This window comes from Elephantulus edwardii, unplaced genomic scaffold (assembly GCF_000299155.1).
Source record: "Elephantulus edwardii isolate Elephantulus edwardi_28Jun2011 unplaced genomic scaffold, EleEdw1.0 scaffold00157, whole genome shotgun sequence".
Classification (NCBI taxonomy): domain Eukaryota; kingdom Metazoa; phylum Chordata; class Mammalia; order Macroscelidea; family Macroscelididae; genus Elephantulus; species Elephantulus edwardii.
The window spans coordinates 8,089,593-8,098,857 of record NW_006399907.1 but is presented as its reverse complement, the minus strand read 5'-3'; positions in this window follow the sequence as shown (position 1 = coordinate 8,098,857).

Below are 9,265 nucleotides of genomic sequence, written 5' to 3'. Positions count from 1 at the left end.
GCTGCAACACTTCCATGATACATCTTCAAGGATATGAACATGTATGGCTAAGCACAACTGATAACAGTGCATCTAAATTCCAAAATCAATCTCCACAATAGTTTATGTGTTTCCTATTGACAGCATTCCTTTTCAGCAGGAAGTAGCTAAGAGAATATGCCATCCCCTTTTCCTTATGAATCAGGGTGAAGTCTCTCTCAGGGAGGAGTGAATAGCAAAGGACACACTGACAAAGGAGATTAATCAGAACTGGCTTTGACAAGCACTGTGGCAACTGAAGAATTAAAACAGACTTTCAAGGGGCAAAAAAAAAGAGGAAGGAACTTGGACGGGAGGGTAGAAAAAATAGTGCAACAATGAATGAATGGAAACCCAAAATCTCTGTAAATGTTCATTAAAATTAATAAAATTTAATTAAAAACAAAACAGACTCTCAAAAAGCTCAAAACTCCTAAGTCTTGAACAGGTTTGCTCAGACAAATTCCATGCATATCCCTTGGAAAGGGAATTTTAATAATGAATTTTAGCCCGAAGAAAGGGAAATCTGGTGTATTATCCCATCACATGTACTTCATCATTCCTAATGCATGCCCCTTCCCCCAGCCTCATTCCTCAAAGGAGCGACACCATCACAAGGAATCCTGTCCCTTTTTATGTCTAAATGCAGGCTCATTATAAAAGGTATGCTCACCCACCATTTTATGCCCAAATCTTTGGAACAAGTGTTCCTCTTGGTCACCAGCTAATAAATTTTTCCTCTTTCCAGTTCTCTGAGAGTGTCATCTGGCCATTCCCAAGTCACGATTTTGCTATGACATCTGTAGCTTGCTGCTAGAGGTCTTCACTAGGTCTCAAATGAGCAGGAATTCGGAAGGATGACTTGAATCTCTCTGGACTACATTTGATAATCTTTTTGTTTTTTCTATTGCTAGCCTAATGGTTAAGGAGTTGCACTGCCAAGCCAAAGGCAGGTAGTTATAATCCATCCGCTGCTCTGAGGAAGAAAAACAAGTAATGTTTTTCCATGCCACTTATACACTCTTAAAAGCACTGGAGGGTCAGCTATGTGAGTGAGCTTTGTGTAAGAAGGAAATGTGTGTGTGTGTGTGTGTGTGTGTGTGTGTGTGTGTGTGTGTGTGTGTGTGAGACAAGATGACGTGAAAACCAATATAATGAGGCAGAACCAGTCCCAAGAAGATTCAAACTAAGTGGAAATAAGAAACCTGTTTAAGGCCATCCCAACCCAAGAAGACATTAGATAAGCAAAACCAGGAGTCCCATTTAGCACACTTGACCCCCAGGAGCAGAGGCAAGCGAACAACTCTAACCATACAAGAGAGATAAAGTTAACAATAAATAACAGCAGCTAGGGGTTGGCTGCCTGGTGAACAAATGAAGGAATTTTGACTAATCCCTGACCTTTTCCCTATATACCTAACTGACTTAAAGCCCCTTTGCCCAAAAGGTTTAACTAACCAATCATAATATACGTAAAAACTAGCCAATAGAAAAGAGACCCCAACCACAACGTTGTAAGCCTATATAAAGAGAGTAGAACATTTTGTGTTCAGGGATCCTGACCCTTGAGAGATTGTGATCTCTGTCAACACTCCTTGTGGACAATAAATTCTTCCTTGCTTCACCAAAAGAGCTTATAGCATTGTTCCTTCACCTGGAAACAATCGACAGGAGGTCACATTCTCATTACATTCCCACAACAGTAGAAGTTAAATTCTCTCCTTAGAAATTGCTGGGAGAAATCTCGTTGTCCTGGTGCTCTTCTCTTGAACCAGCCAGAACCAGCCCTGGGTGTGCTGACATCCCAAGAGGCAAAGACATTCCAACCACCTCAAAGCCTAGCTTCTGAGCCTCCTTCATCAACCCCTTCCCTCCTTTCAAGTCCAAATTAAATTAGCCAACTGGAAAGGAATAAGACTGTGAGATTGAGACCCTTGGCGAGTGGAGACACAGCCTTAGCTTTAATGTTAGAGATGAAAACCCACATGAACTGCCTAGCTGGTATGCTTGTAGGCCTTACTTGTTGTGTACTGTCAAGATGGAGCTGATCCGCAGCTGAGGTCCCAGAGTTACTATATGACCAATAAGCCTACTCTTAGATATATACTTAGCAGAATTGAAAGTGTATATTCACACAAAAATATACAAATATTTGTATACTTTTGTATCATAGCAGAAAAGATAAATAAAATGTAGTATTCTTGCTATTTTGTGTCATCAAGTCTGTACCAACTCACAACTGACCCGCCAGTGGGTTTTCAGAGGCAGTAAATTGCAGAGGAGGAGACTGCCCATCCTTCTTGGAGGAAGAATGTCTCAATTGCCCCCAAGCCTGATCACTCCTTGAAGAAACCTAATAATGTCTAAGGCTACCAGACCAGACACCCAGATAAGGCTCTAGGCCTGAGCACAAAAGACCATATCCAATTTAAATTACAGGACCCTACCCCAAATTCCAAGCAAAATACCATCTCTCCTAGTCCTCCTTAAAAATCCCTATAAAAAGAAACTGTCTTTGTTTGACCTTGCTCCATTTTTACCTTCTTTGGGCACAGGTCACTTGGTATCTCTCTCAGACTACACAATAAAGGACTGCTCATTTCTTGATACCAGCTTCTTTCTTTCTCTCACTTGCTCACTCTCAACTCTTTTTTCTATCTAACACTTCTCCTGCGGAGCAGCTGGTGAATTTGAATTGTGTCCCTTTGAGATTTAGCTACTTACCAGTAGGCCACCAGAACTCCACAAATATAGTATATTTGCATAAGAAAATACTTTTGGATATGAAAAGAAATGAAGTATTGCTGTATGCTTCTACAATGGGATCAGGTATGTCAAAGACAGTGAGGTTGGCTCAGGATAAGGCAGGGTTAAAAAGCCATTATTCGTAGGGTTGCTATGAGTCACAGTCAACTTGAGGGCATATAACAACAACCACTGCATGTATTAACTTTCCAAGCATTATACGGAATCAAAGAAACCAGTTATAAGAGATTATATAATTGCACATTTCCATTTGTATGATATGCCCCAAACAGCAAATGTATAGAGAAAGAATGTAGATTGGTCATTTTGAGGGCAGCAGTTTGAGGGGGAAATGGAAGTGACAATAGACATGGGGCTTCTCTTTCGGGTTGATAAAAATATTTTAAAATTGTGATGGTAATTACACTTATTTGTAAATGTAATAAACCCATTGTCTTGTACTTAAATGTGTGAGTTTTGTTTTGTTGTGGCAAGGAGTCGGCTCTAACTTAATAGTGACTCTACGCACTCCAGACTGAAACTTTTCCTAAACCTGTGTACCATCCTCACAATCTCTACTGTGCTTCAGCCCATTGCTCCAGTCACTGTGTCAATTCATTTCATTATGTGTTTTCCTCTCCTTTGCAGATCCTCTACTTTTCCAAGTAAGATGTTCTTCTCTAGGGACTAGCCCATCCTGATAACATGTCAAGAACTGGGAGGAAAAGACTATTTCTATTCCAAGATAGACTTGTTTGTTCTTTTGAAGGTTCAAGGTATATGCAATATCTTCAAGACCACAATTCAAAGCCATGAACTCATCAGTCTTCCTTAGTTGTTGCAGGAATTTGACCTCCTGTTTGTTGGGCCAGGGGGGTATAAGAAATAAAAAAATGTGACATGTCAGCAGGAAAGAATGAACAGCTGAACCATATACCACAATGGAATGTTTCCACCCTTCCCCCACTCCCTCAAGGCCCTGCTATAAAAACCTGACTGAATACATCCTAAGCGGACTTCCTTGGCCTACATCTTCAGACCAAGAAACCTCACCGGGGAGCTCCCTAATAAAGCTGCCTTTAAGCTTATCTATATTCTGGTTCCCACCCACCCCCTTTTTTTTACAGGAATGTTTTCTTTTTCATTCATTCATTCTTTGTACATTTTCCTCTCTATTCCCAACCCTATTAGCTTAAAAAATTCATTCATTGTTGTGAAAGGAAAATTTTTTAAACAATGTCCCCAAACCCAAGTATTGTAAGAACCTATACCTTTGATCTGTATTGTAAGAACCTATACCTTTGATCTGTATTGTAAGAACCTATACCTTTGATCTGTATTGTAAGAACCTATACCTTTGATCTTGTGTGAATGTTTGTGTTCCAGGAACTAGCTGACCACAAACTGAAAAAAACAATTACTGGCAAAAACCATATTTTAACTAATGTCAGCAGCAGGTAACTGACCTAAAATCGAACTTCTCCTTTTCCAAAGAGCTAATTCCACGCCAAAGAACCCCTAGACCTTGTATAAATTCCTTTGCTTTTTTGGGCTCGGGGTTGGCTTCCCTGTCTCCTGTATGAGATACAAGTAGTCTCGAAGCTTCGTCAATAAATCCTCTTGTGATTGCAGTGAGTGGATCTGGTGTGAGTTGCTCGAGGTCGCTCTCGGTCTGGGAAAAGTCCTAGTTTGGGGTCTTTCAGTTGCATAATTTTCACCACCCCCCAAGTCCACTTTGCTATGCACTTCTTATTCTGGACTGTTGGCATACAAATAGTGCCTAATCATATATTCCTTTTAAACAGTTCTTTCCTTCATAGTTTCCAATGCAGTGTTCAATATTTATTACCTCTTTTTTTTAGTTACCCTCCAACTCCCATGTCAGTCCTGTTCTATAACAGTGGTGTTACGCTGTATTTGTCCTTTTGTTTTTATATTTCATCTATATTTTTACAACATATTTATTGTTTCATTTTTTAATTTTTTTCTTTCCATTTTTTGAGTCTGCAACCTTACGACCTTACACTGTCCAGGGATTCCAGGTGAAGGAACAGTGCAACAAGCTCTTGGTGGAGAAGAAAGGCTGTATTGTTCATGACAGCACTGACAGAGACTGCTTCTTGAAATCAAAATGTTCTATCTTTATGTAGGCTTATGAGGTAGTGGTTAGGGTTTCTTTTCTATTGGTCAGTTTTTAACATACATTATGATTAGTTAGTTAACCTTTTGGACAAAGGGGTTTAAGTCAACTGATTTAAGGTATACAGGGAGCAAAGTCATAGATTAGTTAAAATTCCCTCATATCGTTACTGAACAGCCAACCCCCAACTACTGGACCAGTTTTTCTGTTAAAACTGTACACCAGCCTCTATTCCTGGGGGTCAAATATGCTAAATAGGTTTCCTGTTTTAGCTTAGTTTATGTCTTCTCGGGCCTGGGCCTGCCTTAAACAGGTTTTTAAAAATTTTCATTTAGTTTGTGTCTTCTTGGTCTTGAGTTTACCTCAATGCACTTGTTTAACTTTTGCATGAATATGAAACAATTGAAAAATCCATGGCTTAGTGCTGGTACACCTTATTCTTTAAAATCACATCCTTGGGAAGCTCTGGAGGCCTACAGGCAAGAAACTGTACTGTGTATGGTTCAAATCCTCCACTCGATGTTCCGCTGGAGAAGGAGGGGCAATCTCTTCCTGTGCCAGTAGAATCCGATTCAACAGTACACAACTATAGGGTAATATAGGGTTACCTCAGAGGAAGAGGTATGTGTCTTCAGGACTTGGCTTCGTGACTTGCATGCTATGGGTGCTAAGAAAAAGGACTGCAAACAGTCTTGAGATTTCTGGGATCACATACCTCCCTGAAGGAAAGAAGCAAAATATTCTTGATAAAATGTTGCAAATATATGAAAGCACAATTTATGAGTATAAGGGAGTTGGCTTAGTTCAATTCTTTCTGATCCATAAAATGTTTCTCACACTAATCTACCCCATCCTGTCTTCCTGTTTACTCATCTGTATGTAAGCACAGTGTAGCCCCCAATAGAGTTGAGTTGGCTCCTTGAAGCGCTCCCAAAGTGGTGTGTCTCTGTTGTGTTTACCCCCATAAGGGTGTCGCTGCTCCCCACTGGCAAATGGACAATGACACACAAGAAGAAGAAGAAAAAAATTAATAAACCAAAACCAAGAGGGAGGGGGAATCTTTGGGGGAAAAATAGTATCCTTCCATTTTAGCACTTTAAAAAGGTCTCTAACAGAAAATTTGACAAGGCAAGATATCTTTTGATTTCTTTTCCTTTCCTTTCTTCCTTTTTTTTTCTTTTTCACTGCAGCTTCTATGGATGTTGGTTGTGGATCTAAGTAAAAGGATGACAACTGCAATCTTTCTTTCCATCTACCATGATGTTGCTTATTGGTCCACTTATGAGGGTTTTGTTTTCTTAATGTTGTTTTCTAAATGTTGAAGTGAAGTGTTGAAGGGAAGGGAGGTTCCTCACTAAGTGCTTCAAGTCTTCTTCACTTTCAAGAAGAAAAGGTGGCTTTCTTTCTAATTAAAAGATTGTTTGCATATCACAGGCTCTTTATGAGTCTTATTCCAATCTTCATATCCATCCTTCTTGAATGATTTGCACAGATACAGATCAAATACATACTGTGGGAAAAAAAGAATACTGATATGTACTTTCCTGATTTTAAACCATGAAGTAGTCCCTTGTTTGTGTTCTAATGACTCCTCCTTAGTGTATGTTTCTGGTGAACACAGTTAAATGTTCTGGGATTTCCATTCATCTCAGTGTTATCTATAATTTATTATGATCCATACACTCAAATGCCTTGGCAGAGCCAATAAAACACAAGTAAACATCTCTCTGTACTTTCAGTCAAGATTCATTTGACTTCAGCAGTGATATCTCCTCAGTTTCTCTGACAAGGTACTGTTTCAGCCACTTTTAAATAATCTTCAGCAAGATTTTACTTACCTGTGATAGTAATATTATTTGATAGTTCTCTGATTTTGTTGAACTACCTTTATAGGATAGGGGGCAAGGTCCAAATATAAATTTATTTCAATTAGTTGTCCAATCAGCTCTCTTCCAACTTTTTTTTTGTCATGGATAAATGAGCATTATATTTGTTGAAACTCCTCAAATACTATACCAACAATTCTTGTAGTCAATGTCTAGACCAACAAAAACATATTTTTTTAAATTTTTTGCCAATGTATTTCTTCCTTTAAAACCAGTGGATGCATTTTAGAAAATGAATCTTAGTGAGAAGAAAATTAATTTAATGAAAATTAGTCTGGTGCTGCTATGACAGAGATACCACAAGTGGATGGCATTAACAAACAGAAATTCATTCTTATACAATCTTGGAAGGCTAGAAGTTCAGAGTAACAATTCTAGAGGAAGGTCTATTCTTTGTTGTTTTTTTTGTGGCGGAAGGTCCTTATCTCCTTTGGCATATGCAGGCCCTGTGTTGCTTCAAGATCTCCATGTGCTCTGGCCTTCCCAAATGTGAAGGAGTTTCTTTGCGTAGGCATCAGGTTCCAAAGGAGGCATACCTTTCCTGGCAATTCTTTCTTGGTGATATTCAGGTTCCCCTTGACTTTCTTTTCTCTTCTTTTATCTCTAGTGAGATAACAGAAGGGAAACCTCCCTTCTGTTGATCAAGGCTGTGATGAAAGTAAAAGCTATTGTATTTCACTCTTGATCTTTTCACAATTATTTTTTCTTTTACATATCATTTCCTAATTCCTACATTATAACTTTACAAACATATTTGTTATTGTTAAGTGACATCAAGTTGACTATGGACAAAGATTAGAACCTTGATCTATTCTGTGCCATCCTCATCATCACTGTTATGCTGTGTCATTCCATCTCATTGAGGATCTTCCTCTCTTTGACCTATGATGGAATGTGAATTAATTAGCAATAAAAATTTTACTTTTTAAAAAGCAACCAAAGCTGCATGGCAATCCCAGAGGTATGCAATTTGAATCCACCAGATGTACTGCTGGAGAAGGAGGAGCAATCTCCTCCTGTACCAGTCAGATCTGATTTGACGGTACACACACACAAAGCAATGACGAAAAAAAAAAAAAATAAAAAGCAACCAGGGAAATGTTGAGTTTATTATGTCTTGGCTAATAAAAACATACATTAACAAACAAGTCTGTCTTGGAAAATGTATGAGATTGCTCCTGAGAGGCAAAAATGGTGAAACTTCATTTCATATCTTTTGGGCATGTTGTCAGGAGGAATCTGTACTTAGCAAAAGACAGCATCCTTGGAAAGGGAGAAGAAGATCTTGAGCAAGATGGTTGATAGAGTGACTTTAACAATGGGCTCAAGCATACCGGAGATTGGGAACAGGATAGGGCAAGGTTCAGATCTGCCGTTCATAGCATCACCATGTAACACTGTCAACTTGAAAGCATATAACAACATGTTAATAATTGTTTTAAAGCATTTATTGCTCTCATGATTAAATATTTATTAGTTCTATACTGTAGGTATCCCTTGTTAGTTGTTATTCTAATGAGATAAGACTTTTAGGTTCTTTGTTAACCTAAGAAATCTAGCAGTCACCAGCTTTGTCCCTCATTGTGCATGAAAGAGCTAAAGAATATACTATTGTATATTCTTGTATATACTCTATACCAAAATATAATGTCACTGTTTTTATTTGCAGAGCTACATTATAAACATTTATACTATTTACATAAGCAGTGATGTCAACTACAACAATATTAACAGTGCAAAAAATTATTAAGTAAAAACACTATTATGTACTGAATTATATCCTCCCAAATATGTTAAAAAATCCTAAGCCCTACACCCTTGATTATTTTCTTTATCTTAGCAATGGTTTTCCTTTTTATATTAATGAGATACTGTACGGTGAATTTGAGTCAATATCCTTTGAGATATACAAGAAGTAGATTAAGCCAGGAGACACCCTGTAAGAAGTTGCACTGCTAAACCTATAGGCCATGCTTCTCTGGTGGTTTTGTTGTGCCCAACAAATCAAAAGATGTACACTGCAGGATTACAGGTGAAGTCCTTCATTAGCTGTGTGATGGAAGGGTCCCAGCAACTAGGCAGGATTTCCTCCCTTTGGCATCTGTCAGGAAGGGTTTTATACTTTTGCTCCTGCCAGATGATGAGCTACTTGCTACAGCAGTTTGCCTTTGAAACACTTCAAGGACACAGAGATACAAGGACAGAATTTTATTGTTGAAACATTTCAAGGGTACATGGAGTGCAAAGCATCTACAGACAATAACAGTTGCTGTTTTGGGAAGCAGCTCAAGACAAAACATGAAGGCTTGAGGCAAAACTATTCCACTCAGGAGTTTAATCATAAAATGGAATCTGTTTGGCTTCTCAGTTTGAGTCCACCAGCAACTCTGTGAGAGAAAGATAATTTCCTGTTCAATTTATAGCCTCAAAAAATCGGTTGGAAAAAGGACAAATATTACATGATGCCACTGTTGTA